Here is a 23743-nt window from a genome sequence, read left to right as displayed (position 1 = left end):
TAATTTTTATTTTTTAGTTTTAGTTTTTTTTTCAATTTTTTGCTTATGCATTTAATCAATTTTTCAATTTTTAATTATCGATTTGAGCTTTCCAGATTAATTTGCTTGTGATTTTTTCGTTTCAACGTGTTTTTTTTTATAAAACGGGGTCGACTTGAGTTTTGAAAAATGAAAACGAATGTGAGAGTCGCCACCAATCCTTTTTTATAAGATGTGATTGGGCCACCTTGAAAAGTGATTGTTTTTAATAAACAATTTAATTTTATTAAAACAACGATTTTGGTCCACGAAATTCAGAAAAACGGGTTCGGGAGTCGGTTACGTACGAGGAAGGATTAGCACCCTCGTAATGCCCAAAATTGGTACCTAGTTGATTAATTAATGTCTTAGTGTCGAAGATTGAAAATTTTAAAGAAATTTAAAATACGATCTTTTATAAAAACTTGTATAAATCGAATTAGCCTTTAAGACCCTCTCATTTTGAAGAGAGAAAATGTCATACCCAATGAGTTAGGACATGATATTTCACCTCCTCAAAAAATGAGCTTATCCAAAAACTCGTGCAATAAAATTAAAAGGATATTCAATTGTTTAAGTCAGATGAAAAAATTCCAGCCCAATACGTTAGGGCACAACTTCTCAAAATTCTAAACATTGAATATTGCCTTTATTATTTTTAGAGAAATCCTCATCTCAAGAAAACAACGTGTCATATCTAATGCGTTAGGATACAACGTATTGAATTCCCGATAATGAGCTTTTTATTTATATTTTTTGATTAAAGAGCATTCTCGATTATTTAGATTCAACGAAGAAAATTGGAACCCAATACGTTAGGGCTCAATCCTCTCGAAGATCCCAAATACCGAGTATTGCCTTTATTTTCAAAATTTTCCAATTTACGAATCTAGGTAAAAATTGATGTAATGGAATAACAATTATGATAATGTAAGTAAAAATAATATGAGTAAAAACAAAAAGATAAATAAATAAAAAGACAAATATATAAGAAAAATCAATCATATGTACACAATAGCAAGTAATAATCAAATAAAAACTAAAGCATTTAAAAAATAATAATAATAATGGACATGTAAATAAATAAATAAATGAACACCAAGTGAAGCAATTATAACAACAAAGAATATAGATAAAAATTATAAAATATAAAAATATATATATACATATAGAAAAATATATATGTATGTATATACATAAAATTATGAAAATATGAAAAATATATGTATATATATATTTTAAAATTATTAAATATAAAAGTATATGTAAGTATGTACACTACACCAAAACAGGCTTTTAGCGGTGCTTTTTTAGGCATTTAGCGGCGCTTTTTAGCGTCGCTAAAAGTATTTGTGGCGCTTTGATAAGCGCCGGAAAAAGTGCCGCTAAAGATCACGTCGCTAACTTTAGCGGCGCTTTTCCCACAAACGCCGCTAAAGACCAAGACCTTTAGCGGCGCTTTACCCACAAACGCGCTAAAGACCAGGACCTTTAGCGGCGCTTTACTCACAAACGCCGCTAAAGACCAGAACCTTTAGTGGCGCTTTACACACAAACGCCGCTAAAGACAAGGACCTTTAGCGTCGCTTTTCCCACAAACGCCGCTAAAGATTAGGACATTTAGCGGAGCTTTTCCCACAAACACCGCTAAAGACCAGGACCTTTAGCGGCGCTTTCCCCATAAACGCCACTAAAGGTCACGAAAAATTAAAAAATTATAAAAACGCCACTCCATTCTTTGGATTTGCTCTATTCCTATCCTAAATTATTATAAAAATGCCAATCCCTTTACTTGCTTAAGCAAATCCTTTAGAACTGCTCCATTCTTCGGTTAGAGATTGCAACAACAGCAAATGTGAGATTCCACCAATTAAAAAATGTATAATTTAATTTGAAGACGTATTAAAATGGAAATTCATGAACAAGAAGATAAATGTTTTTCACTATATCTCATGCAGCAAGTCAAATTACCTTTGATTACATAACATTCTTTTGAAATTTTTTTTAAAAAAATTGAAACTAGTTCATATCAACTTATTTGAACTTACAATTCTAGGAAAGCATAAAATGTAGTTCCATGAGCATGCATTTAAAGTAGCAAAAAAATACTGATTATAGTGACAGTTTAAGCTCCAAATCTAGCTCTTGTGTGTCACTTGATTCTGAATTTTGACTGCTCGATCCCAATGAGTTGTAGAGATGTTTCTTGCTCCTTGAGTGTGAATCCTATAAGAATGTAAGGAACTAAAACAAGTTAAATTTTAAAACACATAGCACATAAACTAAAACAAGTTAAATTTAAACACTTCAATTTGCAGCACTTTAACATCTCAATTTTCAGCAACTAAACACTTCAATTTGCAGCACTTAAACACTTCAATTTACAACATTTAAACACTTAAATTTGCAGCACTTAAACATATCAATTAACAACATTTATACACCTCAATTACAGCGATAAAACATCTCAATTTCCAACAACTAAGCACTTCAATTTGCAGCACTTAAACACTTAAATTTGCAGCACTTAAACATATCAATTAACAACATTTATACACCTCAATTACAGCGATAAAACATCTCAATTTCCAGCAACTAAGCACTTCAATTTGCAGCACTTAAACACTTCAATTTGCAGCACTTAAAAACTTCAATTTACAGCATTTAAACACTTAAATTTGCAGCACTTAAACATATCAATTAACAACATTTATACACCTCAATTACAGCGATAAAACATCTCAATTTCCAGCAACTAAGCACTTCAATTTGCAGCACTTAAACACTTCAATTTGCAGCACTTAAACACTTCAATTTACAACATTTAAACACTTAAATTTGCAGCACTTAAACATATCAATTAACAACATTCGATGTTGCTTATCACATAATATCCTGGATGGTCCTTAGAAGAAAGGTCATTGATGTTTCCCAAGTTCTTAAAAAGGCCAATGTAAAATAAAACTCAATTTAACAGTATCTAATATTTTATTTTTCATGTCTTTCATAAAATGGAACTCAAACCATATTGCATCACAAAAACATGACAAAAATTGTGGCATCAAATATTTACTCATAATTTACATAATAATAACGATAAAAATATTAAATAAAACATTCATAAATTAATGGGCATGTCAACAGACTATCCATGCCCTCGTTGGCATCTTAGTAGAAATGCTGAAAATGAAAAAAGTAATTAGAACATAATCACATACTAATTGATGCATGCTCCACTTTGAAATGAAAAAGTTCTGTTCCCACCCTTCAACAAATGACACTCCATTAAGGAAGGTAGAAGCAATATATCCAGGTGCACCTGTTGAATCATTTCAATAGCAACTCAATAAGCAACTTGACTCAATAAAACCAGCTATTGAGCATATGAAGTTCTTTTGAAGTGATTCAACTGACAGTTCCAGTGTACTATTAATTGGAGAAACTTATATATTTCAAAACCTGCTTATAAGAAATCATCTTGGAACATATATAAGGAAAAAGATGAACATCAAGGGAACTGCATGCCATTGTTTGATAGAACTAGATTGTCTTAGACTTTTCGTGACTAATCTTAAGATAGCTTTTAATGAAACATATCAGAGATAATCCTCACTTGGAAATGCCTGGGGTGCTTGAACAAATATATATTTTGTAATTTTTGTTAAAAAAAAGAAAAAAAAGCTCATCCTAGGATTCATTACTCTATAGTCTGTACAGTAATTTCCCTTATAAACCCAATATTTTGACCAATTTTTAGATTTTAGTAGATCAAGAAATGCAATGGAAAAAATTCAACATCGTATGATTCGAAGAAAATATTATAATACGTCTTATATGACCTTTAAAATAGAATTTGTTTAATTCAGGTATTGTTGTATTATTTTGCAGCTTCCTTTTGGGCAACAAATGATCTGAAACTATCATCTTACATGATACTCAAGTTATAAAGACCATTTACCCCGAAAAGGTGCAGCAATCGCAATCTAGTTCTTCACATATTTCTCAAAAACCTGTACAAGAAAAGAAGCATTGCATCACAAAGAGATAGAACACGAAACTAGAACTCGTGTGGGAAAAAACAAGGATAAAGAGCACAGTAAAGCAAAAAAAGGAGGAGATAGGAGATGCAATAGATAGCTTACATCACTGTGAAGGCCCATGAAACATTTTACCAGAAAACCCCTCATAGAATGACTTATGATATTTATCTTTTTCCCCCTGATGCTTTATACACTGACTCTAGTTTTGCTGCCAGGCGTTCCAATGTGGCTTGCAACCTAAAAGAAAGCTAGAATCAACCATTAGAAAAAAATCTATAAATTGGAAGGAACGACAGGCCACCACCCTTAATTAGAAGGAAAATAATTAAAAAAGATCAATAATATGATTATACCTGTTACTTTGGCGAAAATCATAACCGAAACCATTAGAATGTGAATGTTTATAATAAATTAAAGAGTGAAACATCACAAAAGAGGCCAGCAAAAAAGATAAAAAAGAGTTAAGGATTTACCAAATGTAGCTTGAGAATTGATGCTGATTTCATGATAGATTGACCTGTATTTGACTCTAACTCTAATTGTCGGTGTAGGATAAGGGGACGACCGGTATTATAGGAGAAAATTCCTACGCCTACGCATATTTACACAACAAAAAAAGAAGAAGAAAAAAGATTTCTTTTAAGCAAAGACAGAAAAAGAAACTGAAACAAAGATTCTTCACCTTCTTCAACCTTTTTTTTATCTCTTTATTTCAGCGAACAGCCAATGGCATCTTAGTAAGGCAATGTAAAAGAAAGGAGGGAAAACAAAGCGCAAAAACCTCCTTACTCCCCTCTTCGTTTTCTTTATCTTTCAACTCCTCCTCCTCCGATTTCTTCTCATCTAGGGTTTCAGTGCAGTGGAATGAAAAGGAAAAAGAAGTGTGATTGGTGTAGGTGTATTGACTGGTATTGTTGGAAATGGGAAATTTGGGGGATTTCAACTAAAGAAAAACAAACTATTATTTGGTGATTTAGGGCACACGACAGAGATGAGAAGAAGAGGGGGTAATGAGCGGGTAACAAAAAATCAATTTTTGGGTGAGCGGGATTTTGATTAACTTTGCGGTGTTTTTGTTAATAACGTCGCTATTGCTTATCTTTTGCGGTGTTTTTTTTAAAAACGCCACAAAATATTTCATTTTAAACAAAACGACGCCGTTTACTTTGCTAAAAATATTTTATTTTGTCTACTAAAAAATTTTAATTAAGTGATTTTTTAAAACATTCATTATTAATTAAGTGATTTTTTAAAACATTCATTATTACTATTTTTTATAAATTGGATTTTTATAAAAAAATCAATTACTCTCAAAATAAATATAATATATTTTAATAAGAAAACAAATGATTAAATGGCTGCAATTAATTATTAAGTTAGAATTATCCAATGTTAATTACGATTTCTATTAAAGATTGAAATGTTAATCACGATTTTATATTATTATTTTCCGATTTAATCTCCATTTTATTAGATATATTTCTTCTTAACTAAAATATAACTATTATGATAGATGTTCGATGTGGAATGATTTTAGTTTTTGCATTTCATTTTTATTTGTTATAATTTGGTCCTATCCAAAATAGATAGTTACCTATTCATATCAATCTGTTACTTTTTTATTTATTTATCAATTTTTTTGTTAAATATAATATTTAAATATATCAAATGGTTTAGATTAAATATTTTAAATATAAAAGCATTAATTGATTGTATAATTTTTTATCATTTAACAAATCTCAAGTAAACCTTAAATCCTAAACCAGTTAATATATATAAAATTTATCTATTAAGTTCTTAAATAATTTAAACTATAATCATAATTTTAATATATTAAAATTAATATTATCTCTTTTACAATTATATAAAAAATTATTTAATATATAAATTAAAAAAACTAATTAATATAAACCTAAACCCTTAACCCCTATCCCCTATCCCCTAAATCGTAAAACATAAACCATAAACCCCTAACCCCTAACCCCTAACCCTTAAACCCTAACCCTTATAACTGTCCTCCATAAGTTTTGTGACCGCATTTAGTATAGTTCCTTAATCTTAAAGATATTTCAAAAGATTCAAACTCCTAGTTGTAACAGTACTCCTAGTTTCTTCAACTCCGAAAGATTCAAACTCCTCATCCACATCAACAGATGCCGCAATGTAGGTGATTTTTTCTTTTGGAACCTTGAATCCATCATCAACTTTAGGATTTCCTTGCTTCTCCCTAGCACCAATGTCCAAACCTAGTAACTTAAAAAAATTCAATCAACAAACAAAAGGCGAATTGGAGGCAGGAATACCTAAAAGAAACATTCAACTGCAAGCTGTAATGGTATCCATAGGAAGAAGAAAATAGAAAGGTGTTACAGATAATTTAAAATGTAAAAGTGCCAAGCAAAACCATGGGTCATATTCAGTTTCTGAAACAACAGAACAAACAAGTTATGAAACTTTTACACATGAACACCTAAAATTCCAATCAATCCTAACGAATAATAAATTCACATATCTACCTTTTTTTTTTAAATTCACGTCAATATTATAAAATTAAAGAAACCAAATTATACTAAATTAAAATAAAATGATAACAGATCGGGACTAAAACCATAATTAGATCATAATAAAAATAAATCATTCTTGCCTGAAATGATGAAAATATCCAGAGTTAAACACATTTCTATCAAGCAACAAAAATCTCTAACCACCAACAACAAAATATCAAGAAACACTAGGATCCAAACCGCACCAACAAAAATCTACAAAAACCTTGAAATAGTAACCCCTATACCTTAAACTCTAAACCACATATACCCTAAACCAAAAACCTTAAACTATAGTGATAAATCTCTTTTTACGATTATATAAAAAATTATTTAATATGTAAATGAAAAAACACTCAGTAATGTAACCAAAAAACTTTTAAAAAATGAAAAAATTATTTAATATGATAAATCTGAGCATTAGCGGTGCTTTTTCAAAAAACGCCGCTAAATCCCTAAGCATTAGCAGCGCTTCTCCAAAAAACGCCGCTAAAGCCCTGAGCATTAGCGACGCTTCTTCATAAACGCCGCTAAAGATAGAGCATTAGCGGCGCTTCTTTAAAAACGCCGCTAAAGAACTGAGCATTAGTGGCACTTTTTCAGAAATGTCGCTAAAGCCCTGAGCATTAGCGGCGCTTTTTCAAAAACGCCGCTAAAGCCCTGAGCATTAGCGGCGCTTCTTCAAAAATGCCGCTAAAGACCTGAGCTTTAGCGGCGCTTCTTCAAAAACGCCGCTAATGCCCTCAAAAACTCAGAAAACGACGTCGTTGGACTTAGGTTTTTTGCAGCGTTTTAGTGGCATTTTTTAAAAAGCGCCGCTAATACTCTATCTTTAGTGGCGTTTTATTAGAAGCGCCGCTAATACTTGATTTTTAGCGGCGTTTTTATCCAAACGCCGCTAAAAGCCTGTTTTGGTGTAGTGGTATATATATAACGAAATTTGAAATTAAAAGATATAAAATGAGTAAATAATAACAATAGCAGTAATAATAAGGTAAGTAATAATAATAAATACAATAATAGTAACAGTAATATCAAAAATAATAATAGTAAAAATAATGACAACACTATTAAAATTAATTAATTTTAATAGCAAAAATAACAAAAAGGGACTAAATTGAACCTTAAAACAAAATTTAGGGGGCAAATCAGAAATAAATTAAAACAGGGAGGACCATTATGAACAAGCTTATAACATGGATGGACCAAAATGGGAAATAATTCGTCCTCCAAAACGCACAGTTCCATTAGGGACTAAAATGTGATGAAAATAAAATTATCAGGCCGAATTAAAAGAGACAAAAATAAACAGAAAGGATATGATTAAAATAGGTCGAAAAAGCGAAAGGACCAGCCGCCCAAATATCCCATTATCAAGGAAACACGCAGATTTGCTCTCCAGGATGGGTCGGTTCTCGGGTTTGCTTCGAAACGACGTCGTTTTGTCTATTGTTTCTTACAATCAAAACGGCATCGTTTTGAACACCGCATAAATATCAAAATTTAAACAAAAAAACATTAGCTTCATTTTTTCAACAAAAAAAAATCTGAGGAAAACTTAGATTCTGAGTGAGTTTGGATGGGCGGTGCGTTTACTTGTGATTAGTGTAAAAACAGCGGTGGCAGTGAGATCAGATACTGTAGCGATACTGTGTGAGACAAAAAGTAAGCTAAACGCACCGCACCGCACCCAATCGCCCATCCAAACCCACCCTCTCTCAACCCATCCCTCGGTAGGCCACAGTTGCCGTTGTAGCGTCATCATGTCCGATGGCCGGCGTCGCGCGAAGACGCCTTTTCGACCAACGCTTTGAAGCGCGTTCAAAGGCCGAATCTTTGAAGCGAGAAATTGGAGAAAAAGGGGTCATTGGCCCTCCTTCGAGTTCGAATCCAGCGGCGGCGAAGGGATACTGACGACGGGGCCACAGGTCGATTCAGGTAACCTTTCTTCTCCCTCTTTATTTTCGATATTTGTGTTTAAAATAGATTTGTAAAAAATATAAATAAATAAATAAACGAAGTAGAAGCCAAAGAGCCAAATTAACACCTTTTTAAACTTTCTTTCTGTTGTTTCGATTCACTTGTTCTTGTAAAAAAAGAAAAGAAAAAAAGAAAAGAGCGTTTTTACAAGCCTTGGTTCTTGGTTTTTATACATGATTTATTTTCGGTTTTTGTTTCTGTTTGTTGCTTGTGTGTTTATCTTCTTCTTGCAGGTGATTTGATAGCGCAAGTGGGGGTGGGTGGTAGATGCACGGCGGTGGCAGAAAGCAGGTGGCTGCGGCGGCAGGCGTTAGAAGGGCTAGGGTTTCAGCTTTTCTGAAACCCTAGTTTGACTTGGTTTGTTGGGTTGGGGTGATATTAGGCCTGTTGGGCTTGCTGATTTGTGTTTGTTGGGTTCACCTGGGCCCGAGCAAAACTTGGGCTGTACAACAGGGTTTGCTTGGGCAACAAAGCAATTGAATGAAATTGTAATTATAAAAAATTGTAATTCCTTAGACGTGTTTGGTTGACAGATTGTAATTACACAGTTACATAATTTATAATTTTAAAAAATATTAATTACTATAAAAAATTATCAGTATGATAAAAATAATTTCTAAACAAGTAATAAAAGTTAAAATCAAATCATCATATGTAATATGTTAGTCTAAAAATGTAGTTGATAATATGATTACTAATAAAAATAATAAAAAAATAAATATTATATGCAGTTTTATCTAATTTTTTAATGTCTATTTGTTGAATTATTCTCTTTTTAATATTTAACATATACTTATTATTATATGTTGGTCATTGACTGAATTTATCATCGTCTGAATTTAAATTTGTATTATTGAGATTTTCAAGACCTCTTTCTTTTATGTTTTCTTCGAAATTTTACCTATAATTGAAATTATAAAACAATATGTTAATAAAATCTAATCATGGCTGTTTGATTCCACTCATCACGTAATATAGAAATTAAAGTAGTATGTACACATAAAGCGAGAGTCAACGAGACTCAATGAAAATGGGATCCTAAAGAAATTTATCAAAGATAGAAAGACAAGATCTGCGGATCAAATCAAAGACTTTTGTCCTTGACCTCTATTTACCTTCCAGTATTAAAAAAATTGGATAATACAAACATAATATTAAAATTGTTTACCACTGCAACCATCAATTCGAAAAAAAAATATTCTATTTAGATCCATTTTAAATTAAAATATTAAATTTATTGGTTAATATTAAATTTTTTAAATTATTTTTTTATATAAAAATAAATATAAAAAATATAACAGATTAAAAATATTAAAATAAATATTTTTTATAAATTAAAAAATTATACTTAATTAATATTAAAATAGTTGCACCTTAACAAACAAATACTTTTAAAATAGTAGTAAAATTAAGAATAAAAAATTATATAATATCTAAATAATAATAATATAATAGTAAAATGACAATGAAACAAAAATAAAATAACAACAAAATAACAGTGAAACAGAAATAAAAAATGATAGCGAAACAAGGAGTAGCAATTAAGATTCTATGTGCACGAGGATTTTATCAACTTACAGGTATACCTTCAAAAGGTTGGCTTCACCTCTGATGCAACTTTGAAGTCCCTATCTCGAATCAACTATCTCCACCGGCAAGCATAAAATTTCCATTTGCTAAGCATACTTCTATAGTTAATGGTGCTTAAAAGAACTTTATCTGATTCTAAAAGTTAATATTTGTTAATTTTATTGACGATATGTTAATAATTAATTAATTTTTTAAAATTTTAAAAATAAAATATATTAAAAAAAATTATAAATATATATTTTAAATTTTAAAATAATTAATTAATTATTGATGTGGCACACATATGGACTGCTATGTGGATGCCACATCAGTAAAGTTAACAAATGTTAATTTTTTAATTTATTTTGGGTGATTTAACAAACAATATAAATTTAAGGATTGAAAGAGACAAAAAATTAAATAGAGACTAAAATAATTTTTTTAGGTTGAACAGCCAAATAAATCATTATATTTTTTTTATATTTCAGTGTACAAATTAAAAACTTTTTGTTAATTTAATTAGCTAAGGTTTTAATTTTATTCCGTCGGTAGCCACCGAGTGGATGGGATTAGATAAGGTGCTAATTTTACACACTAGTTTGCCATGTGAATGTGGGGAGGTGTTATGACGAATTTCGTGGCTGTAGTTAGGGGGCTGACAGGGCCCGATCCCTCTAAAATGAAAATTTTTTTATTTAGGTCTTTAAAATTTTTTAAAAGTTTAAATTAGTAAAAATAAAATTGTACTTTGGCTCACCCTAAAAATGATAAAAATTTAATTTAATCTTTTAAAAATTATAAAGATATAAACTATTAAAATAATAAAATTACATTTTTTACTATTATAAAAAATTTAATTTAATTTCGGCCCAAAAAATTTTCTCAATTCGTCTCTGGATCGGCTATTATACTACTATGTGAATTTGATGTGTTGGTTGCACATATTCCGATATCTGACTGTATGATTCCACGGTCGTTTTCTATGGGTAAATTCAGTAAATGCTATAAATTGTAGAATGTAAAACATGCATGATGCTAGTGACTAGAATGAAATGTGGCATTAATGAATTAAGGCATGCTATGATAAGTTGATACATAATTAACCTAATGTAAGAAGTTCTAATGAAAAGAGAATGATAAATTTGAGAATAGATATTAAAATGGGAAAGTCATTACTTATTTGAATTGGTTAAATGAATAAGTGATATTGAGACTTGATAACATGTCTAATAAAAAATTTAAAACAGTATGAGGACATAATTCACTTCTAATAGCACATATATATTACCTTGATATAAATGGTATATTTAGGGTTGACAAAATTGTCTTGAGCAGCATTAGGCATAGAATTATATTTAGCACATGAAATTTTTATATTTCCTCGTGCATAGTTTATTCGAGATGGGACACTACACCAAAACAGGCTTTTAGCGGCACTTTTAGCGGCATTTGGACAAAAAACGCCGGTAAAAATTGAGCATTAGCGGCGTTTTTGAAAAAATGCCGCTAAAATGAGAATTAGCGGCATTTTTTTCCAAAAAACGCTGCAAAAAACCAAAGCCCGACGGCGTCGATTTCTTACCTTTCGGGGCTTTAGTGGTGTTTTAAAAAAAGCGCCGCTAATGCTCGGTGTTTTAGCGGCGTTTTTCAAAAAGCGTCGCTAATGCTCGGTGTTTTAGCGGCGTTTCTGAAAAAGCGCCGCTAATGCTGCTGGCTTTAGCGGCGTTTTTGAAAAAGTGCCGCTAAAAACATTTTATCTTAATTGAGTTATTTATATGAATTAAATAAAATTCAATTTATTTCTAATTGAATATTTAAAATCTTCAGAAAAAATAATAGCACGTAGAAATAGTTTGAAAAAAACATATGGAAAAATTAAAATACTGTTATTTAAAATAATTTTAAATTTTTTTGGGTACATGATTACTGATTATTTTTTAATTTATATATTAAAAAATTTCTTATATAATCGTAGAAGAGAGAGTATTAATTTTAAAATATTGAATTAATTATCACTTTAGTTTAGGATTTTTGGTTTAAGGTATATGATTTATTTAATATTTAAGGCCGGTTTAAGAGTTACTGTTTTAAGGTTTACGAAGTATGGATTTAGGGATTATGGTTTAAGGGTTGGGATTTAAGGTTTAGGGGTTAAGGGTGAGGGTGAGGGGTTAGGGTTTAAGATTTAGCGATTTAGGGTTTATGGATTCATGGGTTGGGTTAGGGTTTTGGGTTTAGATTAATTATTTTTTAAATTTATATTTTAAATATGTTTTTTATTTATATATTAAATAATTTCATATATAATTGAAACAGATAAGATAGTATTAATTTTAAAATATTTAATTAATTATCATTATAGTTTAGGGTTTATATGGTTTACGGTATATGATTAATTTAAGATTTAAGGTCAGTTTAGGAGTTACTATTTTAAGGTTTGGGGGTTATATATGGATTTAGGGATTATGGATTAGGGATTATGGTTTAAGGGTTGGGATTTAAGGTTTAGATGTTAGAAGTTAGGGGTTAGGGGTTAAGAGTTAGGGATTTAGGGTTTCAAGGGTTGGGTTAAGGTTTATGATTTAGATTAATTAGTTTTTTTAATTTATATATTAAGTATGTTCTTATATAATTGTAAAAGAGATAATAATAAATTTAATATATTGAAATTATGAGTATAGTTTATATTATTTAAGGGATATATAATGGATAGACTTTATGTATATTGAAAGGTTAATTTAGGGTTTAAGGTTTATTTGAGATTTGTTAAATGATACAATTTTATACAATTAATTAATGCTTTTATATTTAAAAATATTTAATCTAAACTATTTGATATATTTAATATGGATATATAGGTAATTATTTAATTTGGATAGGACCAAATTATAAGAAAAAAATACAAAAATAAAAATGAAATAAAAAAACTAAAATTTATAATATTATCTAATTCTTTTAAATATTACTTAAAAATTTAATAATTCTTTATGTAAAATTTATATGAAAGATACAATAATTGAATATAAAAAATATGCGAGCTTTAGTGGCGTTTTCAGCAAAAAACGACGTTACTATGTATTAAAATTTCTCAAAACGACGCCGTCTTAATAGAATAATTTAAATTTGACATTAAAAACACCGCAAACAAATTTTCACTTGTCACCGTTTTATCCCAAAATTTCCCGCCTGAAACCCCTAATTTCACTTTTAAAAATTCTCTGCCTAGTTCTCTTGCTCCTTCTCTCGTATAAATTTCACTCTTCCTTGTTTAATTTATTTCCATTTTGTTTTGAATAAATTTCAATTTCTTTTTTACATTCGCCGTTGCAAGTGCAAATCCAAGGGCTGCCATCTTTCGATTCCAAAAATTTCCTTTTTTCTCATCGTAGATCCTTCTCCGGTTCATTGTTCTTTTTCCATTTTTCATTTCATTTCAGATTTTTTTTTAAAAAATTGTTTTTGAATAGTAGCTTGGTTCAGTGAGGAAAGCGCCAAGCTTTGTGGTAGTCAGATCTGATGGAACCATGAACTTGGATTTTCATTCTTGGGATTTTCATTCTTGGAATTTTTGAGTGTTTCTGTATTAGGTTTTAAGAAGCCGAACTAATAGCCTTGCTTAGCAGCAAACACTACATACCAACGCCAGCTGAAGATGGAGACGGAGAACCAGAACCATTTTCAACTTGATGTGAGAAATCTCCTCGCTTTTAACCCTTTTCACAACTTTCCTTCCTTCCCCACTTCCAGGTTTGCCCCTTTTGTTCCTTCATAATAATTATTGTTTTTGTAGTAGTTTGTCTCAGATTGATTTTTTAGATGATCTGTTATATGGATATTTTTCGTCTTTCTCTTTGGGGTATTTTTTTTATTGGAATCATGAGAAATTTCTTAGGGGCAAAGGTGATTTGGAGCTCTAAAATAAATTAAATAGCCATGCACTATTATACTTATTTCCTTCAAACTTGGTTAAGATAGTTTTTTTCTTCAAAGCATGAACTGTAGATTTTCTTTCATTTTCCTTTCTCCTATTATTATTCATTTTAGGGATGTCTTTTATTTCATCTTTAGTGCTGATATATTTTCTCCTTAGTCTGGACTATGTCTTCTTGTCTGTTATACCTATTGAACACTTCTATTTTGAAGTAAAATTGTTATAAACAACATGGAGGTTTTATTAAGCAACGTGGGTTATTTCTTCCATTGGCTTGGAGAGCATGAAATTTGTTTGAACTCTTTGAAGTGTATTGTGGTTGCATTTAGCTTCTTCTTTTTTTTAACAAGTATTTGTTTGATTTATGTTTTCCTGAAACTTTGGATAGTAGGAGTTTCCATTTTCTTTTTGCAATTCCCAGCATTTCATTGTTATACTAATTGATTAGTTGACCCTTTGATTTTATGGGAGCTCAAGAACTTAAGGCCTTAGCTTTATTCAGCTGCTGAGTACTGCGAAAAGTCGTATCTCCATAATTACACAACTCTTACTATTGAGCATGGACTGTAATGCAATAGTCGACCATGATGCTGACCAACACATCAGACCAGCATTTGGGAAGGATCATAAGCATTTCTTTTGTTTAGTTCATTTTGTAATCTTTTTGTAAATGGAACAAGTTGATATATAACTTGATTTCATAGTTGGTAAGATTTGAATTTGATAGATGTATAGCTGAATCAATCGGCTTTTGAATTTGTATTATTTTTGTATTGCAAGTTACTAAAACTGATGGGAGCAGTTACTAATGTTAGGTAACTGTCATACTACTTTTGTAGCAACATATATTTCAAAGTTTTAATGAAATTTGAAATGGGCTTCATCGGTTGTCGAAACCATTTTTGAAAAAACAAAAAAAAAAACATTTAGTTGTCGACTTAAAAATAAAAATTGGGAGTCGTCATCGACCTTTTAAGGAGGTGTGATCGGTTCACCGTTAAAATTTAGGTCTGCGAGATTTGAGAAAAATAGGTCTACGAGTCGGTTACACATGAGGAAGGGTTAGCACCCTCGTAAGGCCCAGAATTGGTACCGAATCGATTGTTTAATGTCTTAATGTCAAAATTTTGAAAAGATTTTAAAATACGATCCTTTTATTTTGAATAAAATGAACTGGACGATGAGATTCACTTATTTCAAAGAAATAAACCGTCACACTCAGTAAGTTAGAATGCAACATTTTAAATCCTCAAAATTAAAATTTATCTCTCGACTTTTAAAACCTACACATTTTGAGAAGGATATCCGATCATTTGGGTCAAATGAGAAAATCAAAACCCAGTAAGTTAGGGCTCGATTTCACAAAATTCCTAAATATCGAATATTGCCTTTATTATTAAAATCCTCGTCTCGAGAAAATAACATGTCATATCCAATGCGTTAGGACACAACGTGTCGAATTCCCGATAATGAGTTTTTATTTGAAATTTGTATGTTCGAAAAATTTCGATTATTTAGATTCGACGAGGGAATTGGAACCCAATGCGTTAGGGCTCAATTCTCTCGAGGATTCCAAACTTCGAGTATTTTGAAGATTTTTGGATAAATTGGTTTTGATATTTAAATGATATGAAACGTAATCTTTTGAATAAATAAAACCATAGAAGAATAACGTACAACGCGAAATGGAGGTTCGTAAATCAACGTACACTAATGTATGAAGAATAAACAAGTAAATAAGCAATACAATACATAAGAGTAACAATTTCGTATCTCACGTTGTGCAAATACTAACATCCATGTTTGAAAACCTAATTAAAATAATCAAGGAAATACCAAAAAAGGTAATACGAGAAAAGAGATTTGAATGCATATTCACAAAAATTACATGAATGAAATTTTAAAATGAAATAATTAATGCAAAAACTTGACAACATTCAAGAATGGGATAATGGATATTACATGAAATAATACTACCTAAATGAACTTTAAAGTAAATATTATAAAAAGGAAGTCAAAATAAGTAAAACTTAAAATAATATACTTGTATTAATCAAAATAAACAATATATGAAGTGAAAACTCAATATAAATAATATAATATATAGGAAAAGTTGAGATAGCAAAAATAAAAATAGAATATTGAAAGAAATGAAGTGCATACATGCATAGAAAATGATTCGAAACCAACAATAATATATGTATATGTAAAAAAATAATTTTTAAATGATAGTTATATATGCATAAAATATATGTATATAATTTAAAATTAAGTAATACATATTACATATGTACATATACATAATAAAAACAGTCTAAAATAATATGAAATAACAAAGTAACGTATAGGTATATGGGTGAATAAAAATATGATCAAATATGATAATAATAATAACAAACAGTAGAGAAAATAATGATAGTAAATTAATTAACAACAAAATATTAATCAGGACTAAATTAAAATGAAAGCAGAAATTTTAGGGCCAATCCGCAATAAATAAAAATAAAAAGGGACCGAATCGTGTGTGCGAGGAACAAGGAGGGAGTAAAACGAAAAATAATCCCGCCCTCCAAAACGCTGCGTTTAGATCAAGACCGAATTGAAACAAATTCAAAATTTCCAGGAAATTTACAGCAAAACAAAAAAATGAAATTAAAAAACAGAAAAATGGAGGGATCAGAGGCGAAATAGACCATAAAACAAAAATGCGCGGATCCTTCCCGGGTCGGGTCACACACGCGGGTTGCAGGCCTCTAAACGGCGCCGTATTATCCTGCTTAATTAACATCAGAAAACCCTAAAGTCTAACATTTCACCCCCTTCAAACTAAAACCTAGTTCCTCACCATTTCAGTCGCCGCGCAAACTTGTGCCTTTTCCGATTCCGGTTCTGACAGAATGAACCAGGCTCCGATGAAGTGCTCGCACAGGTAAGACTTCGCCCCCATTTTTTATTTTTGCTCTCTCTCTATATATTCTTATATATATATATTTAATGGAAAACAAAACACGAAAGAAAAAAAAAGCAATCAGAAAAACGAAAATGGAAAAGAGGAAAAGAAACCTTTTTCTTCTTTATTGATTTCGTGTATTTTTGGTACAATATATGTTTGTGTGCTGATTGTGTGTGTGTGTTCTTTTTTGTGTGTGTATCCCCCCCAAATACAAAAGGTTTCTCCTCTTTTATATCCCTTCGCTTTAAAATAATAAAAATGAAAAATACAATTTCTTTCTCTGCTGCGTTTTTCGTTTGCGTTTGCTGCAGGTACGGCCGTACAGTGCCAAGGACGTGGCCAGGTGTATGTGGGGAGAGGAGCTGGAAGCGTGGTTCATGGGGCATGTACGAGGCTCGGCTGCGGTACCTGGTACCTCTGAAATTGTTTAGGGTTTCTGCAAAATGAAAAAATCTGGACTGGTTTTGGCTATTGGGCTAGCTATAATTTGGGTTTGTACTGGGCCATTTATAAATGGGCTCGATTTATATTTTGGGTCTGATAGTTTTTTTGTAATTTTGGACTTTGGACTTTTTAAATTTTGATTTGGTTTATTTATTACGGGCCGGGCAAATATTGGGCCTTACAGCTGCCCCTCTTTGCTCATTGCCGTGTAACGGAAATGAAGCAAAGACCAAAAGTGGCCAATTTTGCCCGGTCAAGCTTGGACCTTGGTGCTCTTCTTCTTCACGTAGCCTCATTCCATCCTACTGCATCTTCAGAGGTATTGGAATTGGTGCTTCGATCCACTCCACCGCAACGTCGGGGAAATAGGATTTGTAACTCGTAGCTTCTAAAAGGAAAAAAATTTGCTATCTCTAGTTGGCAAAATTTGATGCGATCTGCTCTACTGCAAGTTCAGAGAGATAAGATCTATTACTTTAATCCGCTCCACTACAACTTTAGGGAGATAGGATTATCGACTTTAATCTGCTCCGCTGCAACCTCAGGGAGATAAGATTTGCTTCTTCAGTTTGCCCCGCTACAACTTTGGGAGATAAGACTTGTAATTTCCAACCTATTCCACTACTGGTCAGGGACATAGGACTTGTGGCTTAAATCTGTTTCCCTACTCCTGGGGAAGATAAGATTCGCCGTCTTCGATCTGCTCTGCTAGTGCTTAGGAAGGCAAGATCTGCTATCTTTAACCAGCTCCATTGTAACCGATGGAGGCAAGACTTTGTTTTCGATCTGCTTCGCTGTTAACGCAGGAAGGCAAGATCTGTTATCTTTAACCAGTTCCACTGCAACCGATGGAGGCAAGGTTTTGTTTTCGATCTACTTCTCTATTAATGCAGAAAGGCAAGATTTGTTATCTTTAACCAGCTCCACTACAACTGATGGAGGCAAGGCTTCATTTTCGATCTACTTCGCTGTTAACGCAGGAAGGCAAGATCTGCTATCTTTAACCAGCTCCACTACAACCGATGGAGGCAAGGCTTTGTTTTCGATCTGCTTCGCTGTTAATGCAGGAAGGCAAGATCTGCTATCTTTAACTAGCTCCACTGCAACTGATGGAGGTAAGGTTTTGTTTTCGATCTGCTTCGCTGTTAATGCAGGAATGCAAGATCTGCTATCTTTAATCAGCTCCACTGCAACTGATGGAGGCAAGGCTTTGTTTTCGATCTGCTTCGCTGTTAACGTAGGAAGACAAGATCTGCTTCTTTAACCAGCTCCACTGCAACCGATGGAGGCAAGGTTTCGTTTTCGATCTTCACTGATATGTTCTCTGGGGAACATGACCTGTATAATGAACCTAATTATGCTTAATGATTAGGATAGCATGATCAAAATGAATCAAATGCTCCTAACTAGACATGTGTGAATGGTGTTTGCATGAATGCAGAATTTTATTTTTCTGAGAATGATCCCGCTTAGGTTGTCATTACTCGAAGTTTATTAAGGCTTTGTGACTGATGTGCTACAACGTCTTCTCAATTGACCAGCTTCTTCAAAGAATCACTTAGTCAGATTGCCCCCATTGTAAACTTCAAAGTTTAATCCATTGGGGCCCATAATTTGTACCATCATTCTCCCACAGTAATCCAAGGGTAGAAATATGTGGCTTTTCCTCAGTCCTCTCTTATCCCCAATTCAAGGATACAAGATCTACGTTCTGGTTTCTTACACCATTCTCAAGGTGTCGTACCAAAGACTCATGCGCAAATGGAGGCTCTCTTCTCCGAGGTAACCTCTTCCTATTGCCTGATGATCATGTCATTAACTCTTCGTCTTATCATCTTGTTCAATCAATGCATTTGAGAACAACATCCAAAGAGAAAGTCCAAATTTAGACTCTTCCTTCTCAAATTTCCAGCCTTTAAATTTGGTGTGTTCTAAACAATAGTCCTGTTTCAGGCTCCTATATTATTTAGAAACTTTTCAGAGTAATATGCAAAAATTCCTTTGTGAAAGTTTTATTAGTCCATTAATCATTATTCCAGTGTAATATGTTTGCAAAAAAGGTCATAACAATGGATAAGAATAAAGTTGGTTCTGAGCATAGCTCGAAAGAACAGATTATTGAAAATAGTAAAGAAGGATGACAAAGAAATTGATTGGGAATGTAATATCTTGGACAAGAAAAATGTATTCCAAGAATAACAAATAATATGAGAATTGGGTGCCCCAGATATCTCATCTTGAATTTCTCTGTACAAACTTTCTGAAGACCATTTTGAGTTGGACCTGTGTTTAGGAGATCTACAGCGCTCTGTCGATGCCCCAAGATGTCGCCTATCCTTTCCTATTGATTCAGGCATAGCAAGATCACCACATGCCTAATCTGATCCAGATTTGAGTTGCTTTGATTACCTCGTGCTCCATTCTAATTAATATTTGAGCCGCCCTTTTCGGGTTTTCAACTCAGATCCCCTTTGGCCTAAGGTGCTCTTTGCGGGTTTTCCCCTTAGCCTCTCTATTTTACTTTTCATTTTTTTCATTTTCATTTTCATTTTTCATCTTTTCGTTTTTGAACATCATTGTCTTGCAATATAGTGACAAACCATGGTGCCTGATTTTGAACTGATTACAGCACTTAGCTATCGTGTTGTCACTCCAGTTCAATGTATTTTCCAATACCATCCTCTCTGGAATTCTATATCGGCACATGATGACATTGGCGCATGCAGTAGCCTCTATCCATTTGATGAAGTAATTAATGATCTCAATGGTGAAGCAATGCCCATTAGAAGTCGTTGATAATGGTGATGTCCATGCCTCATTTTGCTCGAAATTTGAGTCGTCCTTTTCAGGTTTTCAACTCAAAACCACATTTAGTCACAAAGCGCCCTTTTTGGGTTTTCGCCTTGGCCTCTCCTTTTCTTTTCTTTTTCTCTTTTCATATTTTATTTTAACTTTGATGGATTTCTCTTTTTTGCTTTTGACTCTGATTTTTCTTTCCTTTTTTGATTTTGATTTTGATTTTGATTTTTTCTTTTCTCTTCTTGTTTTTTTTAATCTGAACCCTTTCAATCAGAATCAATGTTTTTATAGATGAGATTTCCCACTTTCATCTTATATGCAAAAAACCCTCCTTGGTATCAGGTTTCTTTCATGGAGCTTTCTGGGGCGAAACTACAATAGAAAATTTTGGATCCTCCTTTTCAATCAGGATAAAATCCAAAAAAATTTGAAGAGATAGAAACTCGACTTCAAACGGGCAAAGCTATACTGAGTTAACAAGAAAGGCGTTGCCCCAGCAAAGAATTTTCATTGCGTCATTCACATTGCAAATTTTGTCATTGTGTTGTCGCGCAGATTTCATTATCAGTGCTTAACCTGGGCGTATCCTGGTATAACCATACAAAGGCCTCTTTGAACTCTAGAGGTGACTCGACGAGGCCCTACTTTGTTTCTCCGGCCATACACGTTTCTTTGAGTTCGCAATCTCTATTATCTCCTTGTAGGGGTAAAATTTCATCTCTACCATCCTCAACAAGTCAAAAGATAGGTTACAATCTTTGTCATTTTCAAAGTCATGAGATCCCTTTAAGTACATGCCCCGCTCAAAAGGAAAATCTGGGTCTGTAGCAGAGTCATTCACGTAATTGATATCTGGGGACCCATAATAAGTACCAAAGAATATACAAAAGAATAAAATAATCAGAAATAATTATTCAAAAAGAATGAAATAACATTGGCTCAAAAGTGATCGCAAAGATGTATTTCATTAGAATAATAACGTTCAGACATGAGCCTTTTTTTTCACAAAGAAATTTCTATCATTTTAGGCTAAAAACAACAAAAATGTTCTGAACATTACTCTAAATAGGTTCTAAAATCTATAGAGCTTTCTTACGCAGTCTAATTACTTAGAACACTCCCAAATTCATAAGGGCAGATATTTAACAAGGTCCCTTCTTCAGTTGCTTGTGCATTGCAGTCACTCCATTATCAATTATGATTGGGTAACGGATTTTCCGCACTGGTGGAATCATCAAATTTAACGACACCCGTACTGATAAGCCTTTCAATCAGTTTTTTAAAGGCAATGCAGTTTTCTATGGAATGCCCCGTATTCCCCACATAATATTCGCATTATGCATTTGCGTCATGCCATATGGGGTACGGAGGCTGTGGAGGCTTTGTGTAGAAAGAGGCAATAATGCGCGCGTTGAATAAGCTTTGATACAGCTCCTTATGCGACATCGAAATTGGCATGAACTGGAGGTTCTCAGTGCCTTGTTTCACATAAGATTCTTGTCTTGATGAACCTTGTTGGTTAGCGACCTCTTTACCTAGGTGACTTACTAACCTTGAGTAATTTGTGTTGTTCACCTCATTTTCTCTTCTCCTTGGGGTTGACCTCTTATCACTCTCTTCCGCCTCAATTTTTCCGGCTCTTATAGCATTCTCAATTATTTCACCATTCATAACTATGTCAGAAAAGCTTTTTGTTGCGCTTCCTAACATATGCGTAATGAACGGGGCCTTCAGTGTATTGATGAAGAGCATTGTCGTCTCTTTCTCCAAGAGGCGTGGCTGAACTTGGACTAAAACTTCCCTCCACCTCTGTGCATACTGCCTAAAACTTTCACTCGATTTCTTTTCCATGTTTTGCAAGGTGATTCTATCGGGAATCATATCCGTCACATGACTGTATTGTTTCATGAATGCCTGTGCTAGGTTCCCCCATGAACCAATCTCGGTACGGCTCAACTGATTGTACCATTTGGACGCTGCCCCTACCAAACTGTCTTGGAAGTAGTGTATTAGCAGTTGATCATTGTTAATGTAGTCAGTCATCCTTCTACAGAACATGGTGATATGGGCTTCTGGGCAACTGGTCCCACTATATTTCTCAAATTCAGGCATCTTAAACTTGTGAAAGAGTACTAAGTCTGGAACCAAGCTCAGATCTTTTGCATCGATTCCATGGTGTATATCAGCGCTTTCCAGGGCTTTAAATTTTTCCTCCTACCATTTACACCTATCCTCCTATTGTTTTGACAGTTCGACGTTTTCCTTCTCTTTTTCAGCCATTTCGTCAAAATCAGGAATAACAAGATTCACTGGGCTATTTCTAGGATTAGAACCTGATCAGCCTGAAAGTTCATCGGTATTGAAACATCAGTTTGAAACCTCTGAGGCCTAATGAAAATAGAAGATCTGCACGGAGGTACCTCAGTCTGAATCTGCGCATGTAGAGGCATAAAACCTAAAGGATAGATAGGTCTATCCTTGTCTTCTTCTTCATCATTTACCATAGGACCTTTCCTTTTATCTACTCCCTTAGTCAGTAGATGGGTCAATTCAGCCATCGCATCTTTTTGAGCCTTGATCAATTTTTCCATCATGTCTTCTTGGATTTTATCTAACCGCTCTTGCATTTGCACTTGTAACCATTCTGGCATATCCTTTTGCATTTGCTCCAGTTTCTCTAATCTTTGGTTCATTTCTTTAGTCTTTCAACGAGTATCGTGTTGATACTTAATGGGTGAGCTTTTGTCGGTTTCCAGATTAGCTGAAATAAATTTACTCGATTAAACCCTTTCAATGGACTTTAATGCATGTAATGCGAATGCATGAAATGTATGCCTAAAGAGACATTGATTTTGATTCAATTACATTTAGGAAACTTTTCTAGAAAGCAAATTCCTTTACATAAAACGGATACATGTACGACCTCACCCTCATATTCCAAGAAACAACATCTATCTTTTTCTTCATGCACATGTTTGAGATAATCTCGCCAATAGATGCCATTGCTAGCTCCTTTTCTTGATCTTGGTCGCGATCCACCACCTGTCTATCTTCATAAGGTTCGTCAGCTTCTTTAAGGGAGTTGGGACGTCGAAGGCTCTTAGACAATAGCCTTGAATCCTCAGGCCACGAAGCAGGGTCACGAACTCTTCCATCGCCATTCTTGTGTTTCTCAGAATATATTTGGGAAGTCGTATTATTTTCCACTGTATCAAGGAATTGGTATTCCATGACAAGCTTTCTAATTTAGTAATCGGACTTGAATCAATATCTCTTTCCTAAGATGCAGATGCAATGCAATCATAATCAAAACACAACAAGAGGGGTTAGTACAAAATAGAAGCAAACAAGGAAAAAAGAAAGTACCTAATCAGGTAACCACTAAGGATTTGGAGTGGCTCTACCTAGGTTAAGTTCTTAAGTCCACTATATGAGGGTTGGTTCTAAAGTCAAGGTACCCGAACCA

General features: G+C 32.9%; 2 long non-coding RNA genes across 4 annotated transcripts; one reads left to right on the top strand and one right to left on the bottom strand.

Moving 5' to 3' along the window:
• Nucleotides 1-1938: 1938 nt before the first annotated feature.
• On the bottom strand, nt 1939-5116 carry LOC107914727 (uncharacterized). Of its 3 annotated transcripts, none has more exons than XR_001688983.2 (5): nt 4532-5116; nt 4161-4306; nt 3977-4028; nt 3237-3337; nt 1939-2244 (listed from the first exon to the last, which is right to left on the bottom strand). It is a non-coding gene; the product is annotated as an uncharacterized lncRNA (long non-coding RNA). The 3 variants fall into 3 exon arrangements; XR_001688987.2 differs by having other exon boundaries at nt 1939-2262; nt 4161-4295; XR_001688982.2 differs by having other exon boundaries at nt 4161-4295; nt 4532-5113.
• An 8212-nt stretch (nt 5117-13328) lies between these two features.
• LOC107914971 (uncharacterized) lies at nt 13329-14962 on the top strand. The gene is made up of 2 exons (XR_001689122.2): nt 13329-13897; nt 14559-14962. It is a non-coding gene; the product is annotated as an uncharacterized lncRNA (long non-coding RNA).
• The last annotated feature ends 8781 nt before the right edge of the window (nt 14963-23743 follow it).

The sequence above is a fragment of the Gossypium hirsutum genome, chromosome D10 (assembly GCF_007990345.1).
Source record: "Gossypium hirsutum isolate 1008001.06 chromosome D10, Gossypium_hirsutum_v2.1, whole genome shotgun sequence".
Lineage (NCBI taxonomy): Eukaryota > Viridiplantae > Streptophyta > Magnoliopsida > Malvales > Malvaceae > Gossypium > Gossypium hirsutum.
Note: the sequence above shows the minus strand (reverse complement) of the source record. Positions and strands in the feature narration are given on the sequence as shown.